Genomic DNA, 22,488 nt, shown 5'->3' on the forward strand with positions numbered 1-22,488 from the left:
TAGCTTGAGGAAACTCTTGTCTATCATTAGACACACACATAGTATCTCACAGCTGATTGTAATTCCAGTTCTAGGGTGTCTGACACACTCTTCTGACTTTTACAGGCATTTCACGAGCATGGAACACATATATATGTGGGCAAACACTCATATAGGATAAAAATAAATAAAGCAGTTTTAAGAAAGAATTTGAGGATAGAACTTTGGTTACCAAAGGAAGAGAAAGAGGAGAGAGGAATAGAGGAAGGTGATCCATGGTCACCATGTCTCAGTTAGGTAGGAGGAAGAAGTTCTGGGATTTTATCAAATAGAAAGGTAATAAGGTATTGGAAACTTTACAAGAAAAGAAATGATAAATGCTTACCAAGAAATAAATGTTAATTACAGTAACGTGACCAACTCGTATTTATGTATATATATATATATATTACATATGTACATACATATGTAGACACATGACAACATATCACATATAGGCAATTGCTATGTAAAATAAAAGGTATGTTGCACCAATAAATGCTGGGAGAGATTTTTATGCAATGAGTAAATTTTTTTATAAATGAATTAAATGAACTTTATTGATTGCATTTTGGTCTTCTCTGTGTTTCCTTATCTGAACTTTTTAGGTTCAAATTTTGATTGTATTGCTTTATTTTATTTTAAAATATTTATCCATGCAAGTATATGTGTATTTGCTATATCTGTTAAGTTCCCACAGGGGCCATAAGAGAGCATCAGATCCCCTGGAGCTGGAATTAATTGTGAGTTACCTGATGAGAATGCTGAGAATTGAACTCAGGTCCTCTGCAAGAATAGAGATGTTCTCCATCACTGTCTCTTTAGCTCCTGATTTGTATTATTTTGGTTATAACCTTGGTGCCCATTGTGGGTTGGAGCATCTACTAGTAAAGAAAACCCCTTTTCTCTCATTTCCTCAATGTAACATTCTCTTTTTAGGTTGAAACTCATTTCTTCTATACTTTTCCTTGATTGACCGTTGTATAGAGGCTGCTTGTTGGTTCCCTGCTGCTTAGCCCCAAAATAACCACACAGATACTGTATTAATTAAATCACTGCTTGGCCTATTAGCTCTAGCTTCTTATTGACTAACTCTTACATATTAATTTAACCCATCTTCATTAATCTGTGCATCACTACGAGGTTGTGGCCTACCAGCAAAGTTTCAGTGCACCTGTCTTCGGTGGAGGCTCCATGGCTTCCCTCTTACTTCTCCCTTCTTTCTCCCAGTATTCAGCTTAGATTTTCCTGCCTACCTAAATTCTCTTCCCCTACAGCTCTGCTAAGGCCCAAAGCAGTTCCTTTATTAACCAATGATATTCATAGCATACAAAGGGAAATCTCACATCAATTGACTTTGCCTCTTCTTTTAGTTTACTTCTCTCTGTAGTTTCACTGCGTTTTTGTCCTATTTGGTACATAGTTAGGCTTCCTTTATGATTTAATTTCAATTTCTTTTTTTGCTCTCATCCAAATATGAGTTTACATCACCATTAATAGCTTAAATAAATAGTTTAGTCTAATTTAGCGTGACAATCTTGTGGCATTCATTAATTTTCCCTCTACCATTTCTTTGAAAAAATACCAAATAACCTATGCTTATTTTGTTATAAATGTTTATTCTCAATCTCTGATGTGGTGTGTGTGTGTGTGTGTGTGTGTGTGTGTGTGTGTGTGTGTGAGTGTGTGTATGCATAGGTATATGCATGTATGTTCATGTGTGTGTATGCTCATATGTGTATGGTGTTCATGCAAGTGTACTTGCAGATGCCAGAGATCAAGCTTAGGTATTGTTTCACTGGGACCATCCATTTTTGTCTTTTTGCTTTTTCTTTTTGAGATGAGACATCTTAGTGGCCTGGAGCTTACCAGGTAGGCTAGGCTGGCCAGTCAGCAAGCCTCACACCTGATGATCTCTGCCTGCATAGTGCTGTGATTATAAAGCCATGTATCCTGTCCAACTCTGTCCATGGGTTCTGACTACTGGCCTCAGGTGCCACAGCAAGCATGTTTGTTACTGAGTTTGTCACTGAGAACTTTTGTTTGCTACCATTATTATTACAACTTTATACAATATACACGACTCTCTAGCTTTTAAAGACAGTGTGTATGAAGCAATGGTGAAAGGAACACTTTGTCTTATTTTCAATTCACTTCATTAATTTCCTTTTTGGTTCATATATAAGTTATCTCATGATTCCTTTTGTACATAATCTCATGTAGATTCATATATATTAGATTTAGGCTTGTATTTAACTGAATTTGATGATCACAGCCAATAATTTTTAGTAGTATTGAAATCCATTTCTCAAAGTGTGCTTAATTTTTTTCTTCTGGTATAATTTTTAAAAGATAGAATTATAATTTATATTTTGGGAGGAGCTGGGAGACTTAAAATTGATTTTTCTCTTGTCTTTCATTGGTTGGTTCAAATTCTATCTTTGGGATTTCAAACTCTAATGGGTGTTCTGGAGTCTTGAACTGCCTTGGAAAAATCTGAGGAAGGCATTGTGGACTTCATTATTAGAAGTAATGTCTTATTTGAATGCTTACAGGTTGCTGGGTTTTTAATAAATAAGGGATCATTTATGAGATAGACTTTTAGCTAGTTAGCTTATGATATCTTAGTTTTCTCAGATAGAATAAACATATATAACATAGATTTAAATGTTATTTTCTTCCTGAATGTTTTCTGGAAATACATTTTGATTTTTAAAATTTTTCTTGTTTTGTTCCTTTTTTTTTGTAGGAGTGTGGATCCTAGGTAAGAAGGATGTCTGTCATCTACTTTTTCTGAATAAGGTTTCCCATAATCTATATAATAATGTTTTCTATGATCCAATGGATGCTATGCAAGCATAAATGACGCCATTAAGCTACACCCTATCATGTTGGTAACAATGCAAGTGAGTCTTTTAGATGTGAGTCTTTTTGTGCAGATGGAAAGGTAATTTTACACTTTGTCCTTCTGTCCTAAACAACCTTTGCTTCTTTGTTATTGTTATTATTGTTATTTATGTTGAATGATGTGACTCACTGAGTTCTTTAGCTACACATGAAGGCAGTTTATTGGAAAGGAATCAAGCTGTGTCCTAGACACAAAGAATACTTTTTTCTCTTTTGCATTAGAGTTTCTTACCTATAGAGGTCTTTTTTAGTTTTGCCTAGTCTCTCTCTCTCCTGCCCATTTCCTCCTTATGTTAGTGTTTGTGTTATGATTTAAACCTTCATATATTTTCATTTCCTCAATTTTCTGGCTTCTCTTCAATTAGTGTGATCAACAGATTACCCCTTTTAAAAATGATATATATTTTGTTTCTTATTTTCTGGTGCTCTTCGCTGTCTGAACACCCTGCTTCCTGCCAGGTGTACTCACTGCTCTTGCCTCCTGTAGCACATCTTGTCCTTTGTTGATGGTCCTTGGATGCTATTTTCTTGGTTTACTCATGTCCTCTGACATCTGTTTATCATGAGCGATGGCTTGGCATTGGCGATGTTTCTAGTTTCATCAGATGAAGAACTTGCCTTCTGATATTTACTCTTCTCATTGCTTTGGGAGTGACATTTGGAAGAAGAGGTCACCTTAGAAACATAAGTATCTTTGCTATGTTGATTTTAATAACATAATTCTTAAGTAAAGGTAAAAATTAGGAGAGTGATGGAGAAATTAAGTCTAAGCAAATATTAAAAGTAATTGCATTAATAAAATGATTTAAAAAAATAAAAAAGACTGTTAGCATTGATATCCTGGATTCAAGTCACCGGTCATATAGCAAGCACTCAAAAATCCTACTGCGTTTGCATGTAATATAGAACATATTCATGCCACGTGCTTTTGAAAACCTTCTCAAAAGTCGGAACATCTATCTATCTATCTATCTATCTTCTACCTATCTGTCTATCATCTATCTACCTATAGCATCTATCTATCTATCTATCTATCTATCTATCTATCTATCTTTCTATCTATTGACCTATCATCAATCTACATACCTACATAGCATCTTGCTATATAGCCTGGGCTGACTTTGAACTTAAAATTCTACGGTCTCAGCCTTCTAAATGCTGGGATGACAAAAGTCACCACTGGCCTGGCCACTAGCAGAATTTTAGGGATAGAGACTATGAAGAAGGCTGAGCTCACAGCACATAACAATGACCACTTTGAAAGAGAATCATGCCTGGGTAGGTCTTTTATTTTTCTCATAGACTGTACTCCCAAAAGTTTCTACCTCTGTAACACCTAATGCCAAATTTTTAACTTCTTTTACAATATCCTTTAATATATTAGTAGTGTTGCCAATTTCAGCCATCCTCAACAACTTAGACCATGAAAACCCAATATGAACAAGTTTAACAGAACCGCCATGTATGGGCTACCCATGCATGCTTCAGCATTGCCAGGGCATAAATTTCATTTTTTTCCATTTAGTGTTGACAATTAAATTAGTCCTTGTATTTTGTGACCATAGTGTGTGATCATATGTTCTTGTTTTTCAAAAGACTATTCTTATTGAAAGAACTTACTATATTCACTACCCTGGTACTAACTAATACTAACACAATGCTTTTCAGTTTGCTTGTGTTCTCATTTGACTTCATTTAATTATGAAAATCTGGGCCATGAAACAAAATATGTTTGACAGAAACACTGATTCTGACATATGGATTGCTTGAAAATCTAGGTCTGGGTTTTTCAGGAATTCTATTCTAGATATCAAAATTGAAGAAATCCAAGTTTTTCAACTAAGATGTAAAGACACAATGGAAAAACACCAATTCCGATGTATGTCATATGCTCTAATGTTATTCCTTGGTAACATTATGTAGTTGAGTTTCTGGAAGACTTGCTAACAAGAAAAAGAATTTGCACATTGTATGAAAGTTTATAGTTAAGCAACCATATTTTTGAAATGTCATGCATAAAGACAATACCAGTTGACATGCCAACATGGATGGGGATAATTCCCTAAGACCCTACCCCTCGATTAAGAGTTATAGACAATCAATGACTGTTGAGAGAAGGGGGGAAGAATCAGTTTTATTCAGAATGAGCTCAATCCCAAGTGGTCAGCCATAAACACTTCTATACACATACAATACTAAAGGGGCTCAGTAAGCTGTACATATACACATGTAGAACAGCAATAATTAAGCCATGAACTTGAGAAGAACGGAGCATAGGGAAAATTGTTGGAGGAAGGGGAATGAAAGAAATGATGTAAATACAGTAATCATATATGAAATTCTCAAAAAATCTAAAACGTTTATGTTTACATCACGAAAGTCACATGACTAATGATCATCTATTTTGCCATGTGTTTAGTTAGAATATTAACTCTGAACTCTGTTCAATGTAGCTCATTTAAATACAAATATATTGAAAGTCTACTATGGGCCAGATAATGGTATTAACATATGATATAATGTTCTATCAAGTGAGCTTTGCATTTGGGAATGTATTATATGCTGTGAAAAGGGCATGTCCATCTGAATGCCCAGTACTCGTATTTGCTGAGACACGGGCTAACAAAGAAAGAACTTCACTGCACCTTATCTTAGCAATCACACCCATTTTATAGGAATTACAGTCTTCAAAATGTCTGTGAAAATAGCTTTTTTTTTCATGCTGTTCTTATTCAATACACAAGTTCATCCATTTGTTCAATTTTCTATCCATTTGCTACTAGTTTGAAGCACCAGGGACCATCGCCTTCCCTTATCTGTTTGCAACTTGATCTTCAATAACACCACTTCCTTGGACAAGGCTCGGCAAATCTGTGAAGAACACAGTTATTTGAAGTTAGTCTGGCAGTGGCAACTCAAAGGAATGGCCAACTGCCTTAGGAATGAGCTAACCCATTGCCTGATTTCAGCAGGGACAATCTTGACTACGTACAGCACACCGAGAGATTTTTGTCTGTATTTGCTTGCTCTCTTTTCACACTTAACAGTAGCAATTTAGGACACTTTTAAGATCAAAACCTGGGAGTTTTCAAAAAAGAAAGTTTTGATGGGAGCCATTTGTACAGTCTACATCCTATCCTTTTCCACTTTAAAGGACATTGACTATCACAGGTAACAATGCCACATTGTACAGACTCAGGTTTGAATCAGTTACTACAGTCAATAACTTTTGCCTCTTTTAAGACACTGTTCACACACCTATAAAATGGGTCTATTGCCTAGTTTTCAATGTTGTGCTTAAGATTAAAGCTCAGATATGTGAAATGCCAACACAGCATTAAATTGATGGGCTGTCATGCTATTTCTCTCCTCTTAAATTCTGATTTAGTAAATAGAACATGAATATAGAATCAGAATGGGACCTAAGGACTAATAGGGCTGCTCTGAGCTTGGTGACCCATGAAGTCTCTGAATGGTTTGAAATTCCTGTGCTCCCACGGGTGATCCCTTTTCCTTGGGCAGGCGTCAGGCATTGTCAACAACGTGAAGTGAGATTGCGTCTTTAGTCAAAATGCAGTGTGCTCTAAGATAAATTGGGGAGCATGGTGGGCTGGAAAGAGCACAGGAATGCTGTCAGAATGTCTGACTCTGCTCAATCTCTTGGGAATTCAGTTTTTCAACTATAAAACATAATAAAATATTTCCTTCTCTTTGTAATATTTACGGGAGCCTCCATATTGTTTTTCATAATGAACATACTACTCAACTTTCCCACCAGCAGTGTGCAAGAGCTTGCTTCTCTTCATACTCTCTCCAACACTGGTTTGTTTCTAGTCTCTGTAACTGCTCTCCTATTAGGTATGAAGTTCCATCTCGCAAGACAAAGCAATCACACTTCTGAGTACACATCCCAAGCAAACAAAATCAGCACGTCTCTAAGATAGCTACATGGCCATATTCATTAGACCACCACCCATACAAAGCAATGCATGGGAACAGCATAGTTCCTGTGAATGGATAAAGAATGAGCAGGGTGCCGGGTGATGGTGGCGCACACCTTTAATCCCAGCACTCGGGAGGCAGAGGCAGGCGGATCTCTGTAAGTTTGAGACGAGCCTGGTCTACAGAGCTAATTCCAGGACAGGCTCCAAAGCCACAGAGAAACCCTATCTCGAAAAAACAACAACAATAACAACAACAACAACAACAACAACAAAAAAGAACGAGCAGGGTGCATTTTCCATGGGACAGTATTCATTCTTAAAAGTAACAACCGGCCACTTTCTGCATTGTGAATGAATGAGGGTGATAATGCACTGACTAAACTCAACCAGAAACAGGAAGGAAAAGGGAGAATATTATCATTTACCTGTGGACTCCTTGGGAAAAAACTGAATCCACAGAAACAGAACCAGTGATTGCCAAGGACTGATAGAGGAAGGAAGTGGGTAGATATAGGTCAACATACACAAAGATGCAAACAAATGCATAGTTGGTGTGAAGACTACAGTTAAAGATGAGCTGCATTTAGCAGTACAGTTGAGATAACCTTGCTGGACAAAAATAAAGTGAACTATGGGAGAAGATGAATTTGCTTGACTACAGCAATCAGTTCACTATTGCAAGTACAAGTATTTCAGACACACTTAGATATGTGTAAATTTTAAAACTATGGAAAAATACCCCCACCAGAGTGTTCCATAAAATGACATCAAATAGCATGAGAAAACCTTTGAAAATATTATCACATAGTAGGTTTTCAATAAGTTTTGTGTTGTCAGGTTTTAGTTGAATACAAGAGGATTTTGCTCTCCTAAGAGAGTTTGAAGAGGATATGATGAGGCTCACAGTAACTGCAAGTCTTCCTTGTTCTCTCTAGCTCCTGTGTAATTTGCCTTGAGAAAATGCTTCCATGTGGCAGAAGACCATCTTCATACTTTTCTGTAGGGTTGAAAATCCTGGGAAACATAGTATAGTGTCTGGCAAGGATGAGCTCAGGTTTCTGACTCTCTTGCTTCTCCATCTTGAGTGCTGAGACTATAGGTATATGCTACTATTCTTGGCTTTGCATAACATTTAGACTAGCATGAAGTCAAGTTCTATTTATGTATTTTGGCATCTAGGTTATGACAATATGTTAATGTAGTTTAAATTTAGCATTTCTTTATTGTCTTAGAGCATTCTCAATCTCAGGTTTTTTGTGACCTTCATGCTGTAAAAGTAGTTTCTAGTTTTCTTCTTCATAACATTCAGACTGAGATAATAAACTCTAAGAAGGAAACCCATACGGAAATAACTGGGGTTCCAGTTACACTGTTTCGATTTCACCAGTAGATATCAAAATAAGAGTGTTTCTCTTTACATATCTCCCATTAGTGTAGATGTCAAAATAAGAGTCTTCTCTTTACCCATTTTCCACTAGTGTAGTCATTGTGCTCCAAGATCTGGGATTGGAGCCCATAAATCTTTCTGGCCACTAAGTTCACAGTAGCACTGTTTGACTGGGGCTACAGTCCAGGAGCGGCTTCAGCCACATGACTTTGGAGCAGGATCCGCAAATGTAATAACCAGATGCCTTAAGAGGCCACAGAGGTTCTAGGTCTAATGTCAGTGTAGAAGAGGCTTCCGGACTCACTCTGCATCTGCTTCTAGTGTCTTTCTATTGTATATTCCATTGCACAGGTTAGAAAGTTCAAGTCTCTATCATTCGATTCTCATGCAACTAAAATGTCTCCAAGATTCGGCTAAGCAGGTATGACTGGCAGAGCCTTGCAGAACAGAACCAGCAACCATGAAGGAAGTCAGACTTGGTTGAAAAATATTCGGTTCCACTCAGACAGTTGGAGTGGCGCTTCTGAAAGCTGGAAACAGTTGTGTATTGATCAGAGAAGTTCAGCCATGCAGTTGAGTGTTTCTCCTGGGTGTGTTGTTTCAGGCTGAGTAGCACTAAATCTTGCTGCCTTGGACATACAGTAAATTCTGTGAGTTATCTACTATCCCCTACCATAGGTATCTCTGTTTAAACCAAGCGTAAGAGCTTCTGTTGTCTGGAACTAAGCTGCCTCTAGGCTACCCGTGTTTAAACAGTTTAATGAGTTCAAGGCTGAAATATTTACTTCACTTACCTACCTAGGCTCAACTATTCTGTCCTTCTTTGGCACAACCACCAATTCCTTCACTGTTTGAAAGTCATGATTAACTTATTTTAATGAGTGATAGAAGTCCACCTCTGGAATTATATTTCATAGTTTGCTCACATGAACTTGGATTTCAAAAGTGATGCTTTCCTTATCATTCAGTGTGGTCAATATTTCTATAAGATTTTTTTTCCTGTGTGTCTTTTCTTTTCTCCCATTATTTTCTTTAATTCATCCTATGAAGTTGGATCATATGAAATAAGAATAATTTTATAGTTACAGATATCAATTAGCCTCATATATATGTGTATAGATAGATAGATAGATAGATAGATAGATAGATAGATAGATAGATAGAGATACAATGTCTTGGGAAGTTACTATTCTCTAGACAACACACTAGGGCCTTACATAAATTGTCACATTGATAACTGGTGAGTTCTTATCCTGCTTGTACATCATCATGTGGTTTTGCTATGGTGGCCTGTCCTTACTACTACTAGAAACTTTGTGTTATAGAAAGGCAGTTCTCTATGTTTATCATTATTGTTTCTAATTCCTATTTCTTCACATAGTAGAAGACTATGTTTGAGGGGTTTAGAAAAAAATAAACAACAGTGGTGTGTGACTGCATGAGGGAGACAACCTGTTCAAGCTCGCTTCAGCAATGTTCCTTCAGGTCCTGTCTATCCGGGATGCATGCTGAGTTGCTCATGTTGGTTGGTGCTCATCAATGTAGCCTGCAAAGACAGTTGTCATCTTTTCTGTCCAGAATGACATGATGCTCTTGTGTGGCAATGCCTGTCACAGAGTAGGTGCTCCACATGAAAGAGCAAATCCTGGCTCTTCTGTTTGTGGCCCTGAGGGGAGATGGTATTGTCTGCAGGTCATCGTTGAGGCTGTCATTGTGTGTCTTTGTGGTTAACCCAAGCAGATCTTCTCTGGGATGTTACTTCCTGCTGCTTGCAGGATCTCTTTGCTCACTCTGTCTGTTACTGCTCAAAAGTCACCTGAAAGACTGAGCTTCTTTCTATTAGCTGGAGTGAAAGGATGGACTCTCTCTGAAAACTGCCTGCCAAGTGCCTTTCCCCTTCTCTTATTAACGAGAGAGCAGGCTCTCTCTTCACTCGCTCAACTTTGTGGCAGTTCTGTGCCATCACCTGTTCTCTCTTTTCATACTTAGTATTCCCTTGCCCATGTTTTGTCGTTTGATCAAAGGGAAATGAGAGAAAGATCCTTTTTTCCCTGCTTCTTTGTTTATTTTGTCTGGGAGTGTATCACAGATGCTCAGATAGGGATAGGAACTCACAAAGGATCACCTTCTGAAATCAAGACTGCTATCCTTTCTGCATTTCCCAGTAAATTTTACCAAGATGTGTGGGGGATTATATTTAAGCAGCTCCTCCAGACTGTCCATATGAACAATCATCTCCAATGACCTAGTAAGACACTTTGCATAAGACTCCAGCATACTGCCAGAGGAGACCAACTGCTTAAGACATTGTAGCTACTTATAATGGCGAAGGCTATCAATGTTTGCATTATTATTTGTGGTGTTATTTTATGAGTTTTTAGAATAGGATTCATGAGGTCATTTGATATTTATAATTCTAAAATTGCCCCTATTTTATCTGGCCTCATTTCACAGAGAGGAATTGGGGGAAATGATGGTAGATAATAAAAGATATACAAAACAAAAATGCTTAGAGAAATACAGACCACACTCTTAGAAATTTGGGGAAGACAAAGAAGCAGCAGTGGAATGGAACTTAGATTTGGCTTTGACTTTGCAAGCTAGTGATTCCTGTAAAGTAGGGGTGCCTTGAGGCTCTGGGATAAGAACTTTTTTGTTCTGGTTAGCTCTTTGCTAACGGTTCAAGACTAGGAGAAGCAGCTTTCTTTCATTGTATGTTTCTTTTCCTCTCTCTTAATTCTCTTTTTTGGGAATTTAAAAACTTCTCAAGCTCTAACTCATTCTCATTTGATTTTTTTTTTTTTTTGGAAGTGGAGATGGAGCACAGAAAAAAAAACCTCAGCTAATGAGGATCGAACTCACAATGCTGATGACTTCACACAGGTCCAGACGTTATGCCAACATTACCAGATAGTATTATGAACATCATGGGCACATGCTTGCCAGAGTGCCCAGGTGCTTCTGGGCTCTATCCAGCTGTCGTGGGCTCATTACCTGCATGGCCGCCATGCTGTTGGAATTACTTCTTTTTAAAAGAAGAAAAATGGAGTGATACATAGAGAAAACTTTGACTTAGAGGGATCCTTTTTTCTTCTCTTCTTTTCTAAACAATGAAAATTATACTTAAAAATCGTACTTGATGCTTATGAGTCTCGCAGCTCCCAAATCCTAACTCAGTTAAAATCCTAACTCTCAATGTGATCATATTGGGTGGGTGGTATCTTTGTTAGATGATCAGGACATAAGAATAGAGCCCTTGAAAGACATATTAGTGTACTGATAGATACTACAGAGAACTTCCTTGCCCCTCTGTCATGTGAGAACTGACCCTTATCAGACGCTACTAGAGTCTCGATCGTGTATTTTCCAGAATCTTTAATTAATTATAAGAAATAAGTTTCTATTCTTTATAAACCAATTTGTGGTATTTTATAATGTCCTGAATGGTTTAATACATCCAAATTATAGCAAATTATTCATGTCTATGATTTGTCTGAGCATGTCTATTAAAAAAAGAAATGTCAAAATCTGTAAAATTGGGAATGATAGCATAATAGTCATAGACACAATTCAGGGTTCCAAATTATGAAAAATGGTATGAGAACAAAAATGTGGCACAATAGAGATGAATTCTGAGTCTTTCAATGATGTAAGAAAGTTAGTTATCTGGATAACTGTAGAATAATTGTAACATGAGACAATTTTGATTCTTGTATGAAACATTAGGAACGACTGGGTTGAGTTAAGGCCATTGTGAATCAGTTGTCTAGTGTGCTTCTAGACTATAAATTCCTTGAGATAGAAAAATTATTTCTTATATTTATAAAACACATTGAATAAAGAGAGGTGGAGCTGGTGTTTAGCTAGAGCTTTACTCCTACTGACTAGTGTTCACAGTCCTAGTGCTGAAAATAATTTCTTGGCACAGATCTAGCCAGATGGGGTCCCAGTGCTGAGAAGGGAATTGGACACAAGTCCCCAATCCTAATGCAGACATAAGTGACAACTATTCACAAAGCAAAAATTAGTTATTCCAATGGTGTCTCACTAGAGGTGTACAAACCAGTCCTAAGGGCAGACCCTATGCCTAGCAATAGAAGAGCAACACAAAATGAACTCAATGGTACTTTGGAGGCATTTTGTCTCATAATGCTTTGTCTGCACCCTCTCCCCCTTTTAGCTTATGGGTTTTTTGCTTTATGGTTTGTATTATTTTCAATTTAATGTTTGTAAGGGATTTCTGGGTGTATGAGCACATGTTTCTCTGTATTTGTATGTGTTTCTTATGGGTTTTCTTTGGATCTCTTTTCTTCTCTTTGTTTGTTTCATTCTTATTTACTTTAGTTGCACCTTTATTTTCTAATAAAAAAGAAAGAAAAGGTATGATTTTGGGTGGATAGTGAGGTTGAGTGGCACTGGGAGGGGTTGGGAGGGGAGAAACCATAATCAGAACTTATTCTGTGAAAGAAATCTACTTTCAATAAAAATTAGAATTATTAAAATATAAAAAATGTGTACACTAAAAAATTAAAAAATTCTGCCTTTGTACATGATGGGCTTGAAAGAAATTGTCTTTGTGATTCTCAATACTAGATACAATGAATCTATACCAGGAAGAATAAACTATTTTTAAAAATCATACCACCTTTGAGTTGTTCACAAGATGAAGCCTGGCTTGTGGAGGAGATCAGTCATCAGCACAAATGCATGGAATGCAGATTGCTAGCACTGAAACTGTGATGTGATCTTTGAGGAAGAGAACAAGAACTCTTAACTGATGAAAGAGACCCTGGGAATAGAGACGGGAGGAATGTGGTGAGGATGTGGGGGACACACAAGTGCCCATTGTAAGCCGAGCAAAGGGGTAAGAGCTTGCTTTTCTTGGCGAAGGAAACAGCCAGTGAGAGAAGCTCTGTGTTGGTTATATTTATTTATCCTTTTGAAGAGGGTAAGTGTGTTTATTTTTTCTGTGGAGAACAAATTATTTTCAGTTGCAAAAGCATCAAAGAGATAAATTTTACCCAAATGTGAAGCTTTTAAAGCATGAATGGCCGAAGCATCTCATTGTCCTTCTGTGTAAATTTTCCCTTTTATTTCTTTACAATAAATCTGTGTTTGCATACAAGTATGTGTGTGCATGCTTGTATGCACATATGTGTATGTATGTATGTGTATGTGTGTGTTTCCAAAGCCTAGATTTTTTTTTTTTTTTTTTTTTTTTTTTTGTCATGAGGGACTAGAATGTAGCTGGGTTCTGGTCAATGGAATTGAGTAAGAATCGAGTGGAAATGATGTGCGTAACTTCTGGTTAGTGTCTCAAAAGGAAGGATCACATCTTTCCACTTCCTGCTTTATCCTTGATCATGAGACTTAGGTGATGCCTGGAGCTGGGAAGATTATACTGGATCCCAAAAACCTTCATTGTGAAGGCAGCCAAGAAAATGGTAAGTTGTCATCTGGGTCTCTAAAGCTCCTATAGTTGCCATATGAGACTTGGATGCCTGGCTCAGAAAGCAAGGCACTGTTAAAATCATTACTGATTCTCATCTCTCCGTGGTAGCACAGGAATCAACACCTTCTATGCCAGTTCTCTCCAACAAATGTTCTTAAAGGTAGTGACATCCTATTAGCAAGAAGCGTTCAAATAAAAGCACTTTGGGGGAAAGTGTCTCATCTAGTACATGATCATAGAAGGCATCCTGTATGAGTCCTTACATTTTAGATATGTTTAAGTATAGTGAAAAAAATGTTTTCAACCTAACACATTTTAGCAGATAATTAGTTTCTGATTTTCACTGTAAGATAATAAAGAAAACTCAATTGGGTGAAGATTAGCTGGGGATATTTACTTGGAACAATGAACCCAAGCGTACTTGGAGTCACAAAGGATTATGTTGGCAGCTAGTATGGTGTGATATGTGATACGTAATTCTCTGGCCTCCAGAGGTTAGGACTTAGATTGCTGGTGGAAAACACCCAAATTATAGCTAGAATTATGGCTGCTTGGGTAGGTTTCTTTCAATCTTGCATGACTACCACTTAAGCTTTAAACTTTTTATGCTAGATTTCATTTTTTAAAAAAAATTCCATATCATATTGCCCTTGGGAATTCTGGTGATAATATATAACCTAGCACTTTTATATTATTGCAGACAAGAGCCAGTCCTTCAGTGTATTAGAGCTAAGAACTAAAGATAGCATGCTTTGGAGAGAAATCTCGGTCATTGCCGAGCTGGTTTTGAATGGATAATCTTTGCTCCTGCTGATGGCTCCAGTATGGATACCTTAGAAATGTCCCTGTGGGGTTAGTAGGTGTCACACCATAGGATCGAAAAGTAGTGCCTATGGTGGTAGAATCTTACCCACCCTTATCTAGTCTTCAAGAGGACTTCCAGTTTCTTACATGCATCTCTCCTTCTGTCAGTTATTAGTTTGTTCAACTACCCATTCACCTCAAATATTCACAAATATTCAATAAATATTCACGAGGGTCTACTTCTAACTTACGTATTCTGTCATACACTTGGTATACAGAGACAATGTGACCCATTTCCTCATTCAACAGATATTCATGCTATATAGTATTCAATAAGCATGTATTGAATTTTATGAATATTATGTGCTAATAGTGAGCAAGATAGAGTCTCAAAGAACTTTAAGCTATTGATTGGACGTTAATCAAAAGGATATACATACTTATTACATGCAATGGGCAGTATTTATGGAAAGGATACTTAGCTCCATCACTATTATAAATGCTGATAATATGTTCTTTTATGTATTTATCATATAAGCTAACTGGGCAGATGACTTTCTTGTCCCTGTCTTACAAAAGAAGCAACCATGGGACAGAAAGGTAACAATGATCCCAGCATCTCATGGCTATTAAATGGTAGAGCCATATCTGAATCCTGAATAGACAGCCTGTGTGGAAAAAGGATTTTTGTTACCATACAGTTTAGAACTGCATGTAGAGTGCTTAACATTCTCAGTCTATTCTTGCATCAAAATCAACCTACAGATTCAATGCAGTCTCCATCAAAATTTCAGTACAGTTCTTCACAAAATATTGAATAAATAATCTCAAAATTTATATGGAAACACAAAAGACCTACAGCCGCCAAAACAATATGGAGTAATAAAAGCACTAGTCACTACTCTTGGTTTCAGATTATACTACGTGGCTATAGTAATAAAAAGCATGGTACAGCATAAAAACAGACACACGGATCAATGGAAAAGAATTGAAGACCCAGATAAAAGCTCATGCTCTTACAACCACTGGTTTGTGACAACACGACCCCAAATACTCATTGGAGGAAAGACGATACTTCCAATAAATGATGCTAGTGAGGCTGGACGGCTACATGTAGAAGAATGAAATCAGATCCTTTTCTCTTACTGTGCTGAAAACTCCAAATGCATCAAACACCTCAATGTAAGCTCCAACACACAGAATCCATTAGATGATAAAGGAGAGAATGTGATTCAATTTATAGGCACAGCTGTCGATCTTCTGCATAGGATTCTAGAAGCATAGGCATTAAGATCAACAACTGAGAAAAAGGACCCCATGGAATTAAAGGTTCTGTCCAGCAGAGGACACCAACAATTGAGTCTCGAGGGGGATGAAAGAATAAGATAATGTCTTTGTCAGCTCTATTCTTATTTATTATTATTTTTTGCAATGTCCACTCATGGAACACCCGTTATTCTCCACCCAGGGCTGACCACTCCTACAACTCTTGGTGCTTCTGACCTTAACCATATTCAGCAGCTTCCTCGGAGCACATACCCCAAGAGTAAGAAATGGGAAAGAACTGTGCGTGCCTGAGGGGAATTTAATTAACCCAGAAGGCTAGATGAGGCTGGAGGAGTTGATCTTCCTAAATGATCAGCAGAGTATGCTAAGCCAAGTGGGTAAGGAACCACTTCAGCAAAAGCAGGGAGATAGAAACAGTAAGCACAGAGATCGACAGATAGTTTAGTGTTCTGGGATCCAAAAGTCAGGGACGACACAATGGTTTCTCTGGCACAAAGTCTTCAGGGCTGGGCTGCATGGGGACACGCAGCCAGACTCAACCTGAGTGCCCCCGAAGCTGCTGAGAGGATCATCATCAGCTTGGGGCCTTAGTAAACTACATTAGAGGGTAGATTAGAGGGATACAAGAACAGAGAAGGGAGGGAGGAAGGGAGGGAGGGAGGGGGGAGGGAGGGAGGGAGGGAGGGAGAGAGAGAGAGAGAGAGAGAGAGAGAGAGAGAGACTGACTAAGGGTGGCAGGAAGAAAGAGATGATTTCTTTTCAATATTGTCTGATGTCCATAATTCTCCAAAGAGCCCCCATGCCATCACCATTGCCAAACAGCCAAGCTGAGAAAGACATAAAGCCTTTGTATAGCAGATTGAGTACTCTATCAAAAACTGTGACAGCTATAGGAGACTCGGTTCGGTGCATATGTTGCCAAGAAGACCCGGAACGGTCATGGTTAATCTGGAATTGGCCACCCATCTGAATACAAGAATCTATGGGAGCTCACTGTGACAAGCTCCTGCTCCAGCCAATAACAAATTATTCCATTTCTGCCAGAGGTATACTTGCTGGCTGTTTCATGTTGTAACACAGGATTTGCAACACGAAACACAGGTGTTATTGAAGGGCGTAGCTAGCAATTTGAAATTGGTACACACAGCAGTCAATCTATTGCTCCCCATTTTCATTGTCCCCCAAAGTAGATTTGCCATTCCGCACAGTGTGAGATTATGCCCAGTGGGGATGCAAGCCCTCCACTCTCTCCCCTTGTCTCTGCCTCTTACCGAAACAGCAGAAATAAAACAAACTGACTTTGGGATGGCTCTTTGGTGTTACTTTCTCCTGAACTTTCTGCCTTCTTGTCTTTTCAGAGAGCACAGAAGAGGAAGGAAGAAGATGGCTAGAGAGAACAAGTGGCAGGAAGGGAAGCAGTAAGAGGCAGGCACACTTATTGCTCCATCAGAAAGGGCTAGGACAGAAGAGATCTAGAAGCTGGCTTCATGAACTTCCATAAGCATTTATCCAAACCCTTATTAGGTTGTGAAGACACTAAGCCAAATAAGAGTGAGCTTCCAGTTGTCCCAGTTTGGCTGGGAAGGCATATATATATATATATATATATATATATATATATATATATATGTGTGTGTGTGTGTGTGTGTGTGTGTGTGTGTGTGTGTGTGTGTGTGTACCATATACAACAGAAGTATGTGATTGACCCAGAAGCCAATGCCCTGGAATCCAGGGTGATAGAAACTAAATTTATTTATTTATTGGATCTGGGGGTAATGTGGGAACCTGCCATAGTGCCACTATGGAGGCCAGAGAACAACTTGCAAGAGCTTTTTTTTTTCTGTTTATTTTTATTTTTTTTTTTTTTGTTCGTTCCAAGGATGGAACTCATATGGTCAGGCTAGGTGGCAAGCACCCTTATATACTGAGCCATCTCACTGGGTGAGAAGTGACCTTCTCAAAGGGGAAACATGTCTGAGACATTCTCTGGACATTTATAATAGGGAGAAACATTTTAATGAGAGCACAGATACAGGGGCCATGGACAGCATGGCTGCACGTCTTCCTAAGGTAGCATGGGTGATGAACCCAGGAGAGAATGCCAGAAGGGATGGAGACAAAAGCCACCCAAGGAAACATGATTGCTGAGCTTTGGGAGTTTGTTACTGATGCCTGGGCTAAAGGATGTGATGCTTGGTAATGATACTAAGACCTTTTAACTCTTCTTCCTACTTCCTGCGAGTTCCACGTTCATGCATTGAAATTTAGCCCCTAGGTCAATGATGTTAAGAGAGGAGGCCTTTGTAGGCCACCTGTGTCACAACTGGGGTGAGTTCTCTTCACAAAGAGGCCTGAGGGGCTTGTTTACCTTGTCTCCTGTGAGACAGTAAGAAAAGTGTTAAGCTCTCATCTGGCAACAAAATTAGTCAGCTCTTGCTCTTACAATTCCCAGCCTGCAGAACTGTGAGAAGGAGTTCTTTGGTTCCTAAGGCCCCAAGTCTAAGGTAGTTTGTGATCGCAGGCTAAATTGGCTCAGACGCTCCTGCTATTCGAGTTACAATGACAAACCAGCCTTAGTTTTTCTGTCTTCCCTTTATCTTCCATGTTGGATGCCAGCTATACTGTTCTGGTGAGTCCCACAGTTCTGGGGTTCCCCTTCCATAATGTATGTCACGTTTCACTCCTTATTGATCATGGGTCCTTTGCACAAGGGATGGAGACTTCTTATTGTCTAATTGTGAATTAGAGACATGTATAGTCATCATACCCACCTTTCTGGATTACTATTCTCAGAAAAGGAAATTTCTGCAGTGGGTTCGATTGCAGTTTCTAGAGACAAGCTGCCTGTGTTTCATTTGCATTCTCGTCTGTCTGTCTGACGTAGAATAGCTGCTTAATGTTTAGAGTGGGTTTTATAAAAAAAAAAAACAAGAATCTTTTTATAAATTATTGCTGTGTGTATGATTATATAATATATGTATGTGTGTGTATGTGTATATATGTAAGCAGACATTTACATGGTACTTGTGGAGGTCAGAGGAAAACCTGGGTTGTCAGGTTTTGCCTTCTACTGTGTTTGAGACCACGTATCATGGTTTTGCTGTTTTGTATACCAGCGTAGTGGCCTATGAGCTCTCAATCAGCCTTTTGTCTTCAGTCACCATCAGGAAGAGTGCTGGGATTACAGATGTGTGCTACTATGCTGGCTTTATAAGGGTTCTGAGGATTCAAACTCAGGTCCTCACACTTGTGTGGCAAGCACTTCACCTAGTGATTGTCTTCCCTGAACACAGCGGTTTCTTCAATGAATGACTGGATGGTCTGTCTTTACAATATTTGCTTAACAGTCATCTTTAAATGAATAAAAGCGTTCAAGTATTAAGCAAAGAAAATCAATGGTAAACTTCTCACTCGCCTACCTGCAGTGTTCAAAACACTTTCATCATTTGCTTATCATCACTCCACACCCTTCTAAGTCTTTCTGTGGAGTCACCCATGGATCAGCGGTCACTCAGATACCTTAGCAGCTAGAGGTGACAGATGGTGAACACTTACCTTGTATCACTTGGTTGTAGGAACACAATACAGAAATAGCCATCACGTGGTACCAGTTAGTTGGGATGTACCATTGGAAGACTTGAGTTTAAACCTCAGTCTTGTGACTAATGGGTCAAGTGACTTGCTCAGTCTCTTAAGAGTCTTCAACCTTGTAGTTCCATGTATAATCATAACAGATAAAGTGTCTGGACATATGGCTTAGGTGGGCTGTGAGGGCATCAGGATACCCAAATAGAGACACAATGGGAAAGGATTCTAAGAAGCACTCCAGGACCTATAGGTAGTCTATTGGTTATTTCAGGTATCCTCTGCTTCTTACTAGGGCACCAGGAGTTATGACCTGGTTATGAAATGGTTATGACCATTTCCAAATCTTTAACCTTAAAAAAATATTAAATCAGGACTCAAGAAAGCCTGTCCTGCCTGGGATGTTCCTAACACTTCCTCTTTTTTTTTCTTCTGTCTTTCTGGGTTTGAGACAATCTAGTAAGAGAGTCATAGGATCTGAGTTCAACTTCTAGCCCTGCTGCATCCTATGTGTGGTCTTGGGTAAATCAGCTGACCTGAGACTCAGGTTCTCCAGGGACCTCACTGCTGTGGAGAGAATGAACGTGGATAACCCCTCCACACACACATACACACAATTCTTGTCTTCTAACAAAAGCTCAACATTTTCTTTGTTCTTTCTTTCCTTCCTTCCATCAATTTCTCATTTCTTTCCTGCCTCCCTCTTCCCCTCTGCAAGCTCCCCTGACCCTCTGCTCCTCTCGCCAAGTGGCTTCAGTTCTGGAAACAGAAGACTTAACAGTTCATTTCAGGACACAGATATTTTGAGCTGTTTGTTTTCCAGCCTACAGTCATGTTTTCCAATTCAGGTTATGTTTCCTGCTGGAAAATTGGGCCCTCACAAGAGCTGTTGGCAGCCACAGACCTATCCGGTTGAGAACCATCCCATCCTTGGAAGGCAGTTGAAGAGAACCATTCTTGTGTGCGTGTGCAGGCGGTATTCACACCCCTCTGAGGTTGGACTGATCGCCAAAGTCACTACCCACACAGCTCTGTCTCCTCCAGACGGAGAGACCCCTTTCTAACTTAATAGTTACATGCTTCCTAGGATGTGGGATGCAGAGACACTGACATGGACAAAACTGAGCTCTGCTCATGTCCTCTGTCAGGGGCGCAGTGTGAATTCCCCAGCTTGTAGGTCCCTGTAAACCATAAGGTGTTTTTTGGTGGAAGGCTGCAGAAACTGCCCTGACTGCTGGTTCCCACACCTTTGGTGAATCTCTGCTGATTCTGATGCTAGATTTATCGGGAAATCAGATAGAGCATGGAACACTTTCAGTTTTTCTTAGTCCATCCCTTGCAATACCATCCAGAAACATCTACTGTTTTATTTTTTCTTTTCATTTTGTTGTTTTTCCTTTGGTGTTTTCAGCTCGAGTCTATGGTGGCCCATCTGAAATCAAGCAAAGTCCTATTGCTACCCCCTCCTTCCCTCCTTACGCTCGCTCCTAGGTTCAGAGCACATGGTCTTCATCACAGTAAGACCACCCCACTCCTTCTCTTCATTCCATGCTCTCTTCTCTCTCCTATTCCTGATCGATCACTCAGCTACACCTACCCCTAAAGGTCTCTTGAATTGTTTCTTTCTATTCTTAATTCTCTATTCTACTACAGTACCATGGACTTTTTTTTCATTTTGATCACCATGAAGGGCCCCAGTAACAGTTAATTTTATGAGTCATCTCTACTGGGATAAAGAATGCTCCAGATAGTTGATAAAAATGTCACCCCGTGCCTTTGGGGGTGTTCCTAGAAAAGGTTAGCATTTGAATCCATACATTCAGTAAAGAGAATGTTCTCAGTGATGGGTGTACAATAATCCAACCCGTGGAGGTTTGAAATAAAGTGATTGTGTAGAAGGTCTGTGTCTTTCTCTTTCCCAGTTCTTGGTCTGGTGATTACTCTTTGCCCACCCCTTTCCACCGAAGCTCCAGATTCTTAGGGATTTACCCCCTGTGTGGGGAATTACACCGTCCACTCCCCTGATTCTCAGGCCTTTGGATGTGGACCCAATGCCACCACTGGCTTCTGTGCTCCTACTGCTTGCAGATAGTATATCACGGGGCTTCACAGACTTCCCAGTCCTGTGAGTGCATCCCCAGTATAAATCTTGTCTTCTGTATCTTGGCATATCCTGTTAGCTCCGTTTCTCTGGAGAACGCTGATTAATACTCCTCTTCCCTTTTCTTTTCTTTTTCACGGTTTATGGTCCAGTGCAGTAAACGAAAATCCAACTGTGTATCTCCCTTGCTTAAAATATCTGTCACTCGTTCTTCCACGATCAGCCACAGGATTAAGTGCTGGTACAGGAAATGAGTTCATCCTGAATGTGTCCCTGTCTCTCTTGAACTGCTTCTTTAATGATGCTAAATTCCAGGACAGCCCGGGCCAGGGCTTCTTTATCTGGGATTCTGTTATTTCTTCTGCCTACAGTCTTCACCACACACTCTGCCTTGTTGGGTCACTTATTGTTTCAGATAATTGTTAGCACCAGCAAACCCCAGGACAGAGGGCTCTTCCCACAATCCCCAAAGTGTTTTCTAGCTTGAAAAGACATAATTCCTGCAGAGTTTTCCCTGTTCGGGATCCCCTGCTTTCTTCACTCAAAAACCATGTTGTGGGGAGCCGTTCCCACATACTCCATTGCAAGATGACGCTGACCATCATCACCACCACTGTAATCAAGCCAGTGCGCATGTGCATGGTAAATGACAGTTTACCTTGTCAAGCCAGTGCACACACACATAGTAACTTTCCATCCCTTGCTCTCTGCCTCTCCCGTGGCGTCATAGGGTTTGACAGGCTGCAGCCAGTCAGAGTTTGACACGTCCGAGGCGAGGACTGTTAAGCTATATAAGGGCCGGGTTTTTGACCGTTGAGGTCTTCGCTCCGTAAGCTTATGCTCTCCCTCTCAAGACGCATAAAGCTTTTCTGCAGAAGGATCCTGAATGTGCCGCATCGTTCTTGCTGGCGAGACGGTAGCGCGGGACACCAAGTGTTGGTGTTTGATGGAGACACTGTGCAGTGAAATTGGCAATGCCCTTTGAAAGCTGTCTGAGGTAGAA

The sequence above is a fragment of the Microtus oregoni genome, unplaced genomic scaffold (assembly GCF_018167655.1).
Source record: "Microtus oregoni isolate MIOR12 unplaced genomic scaffold, Mior012 000008F_ref0000371, whole genome shotgun sequence".
NCBI lineage: Eukaryota > Metazoa > Chordata > Mammalia > Rodentia > Cricetidae > Microtus > Microtus oregoni.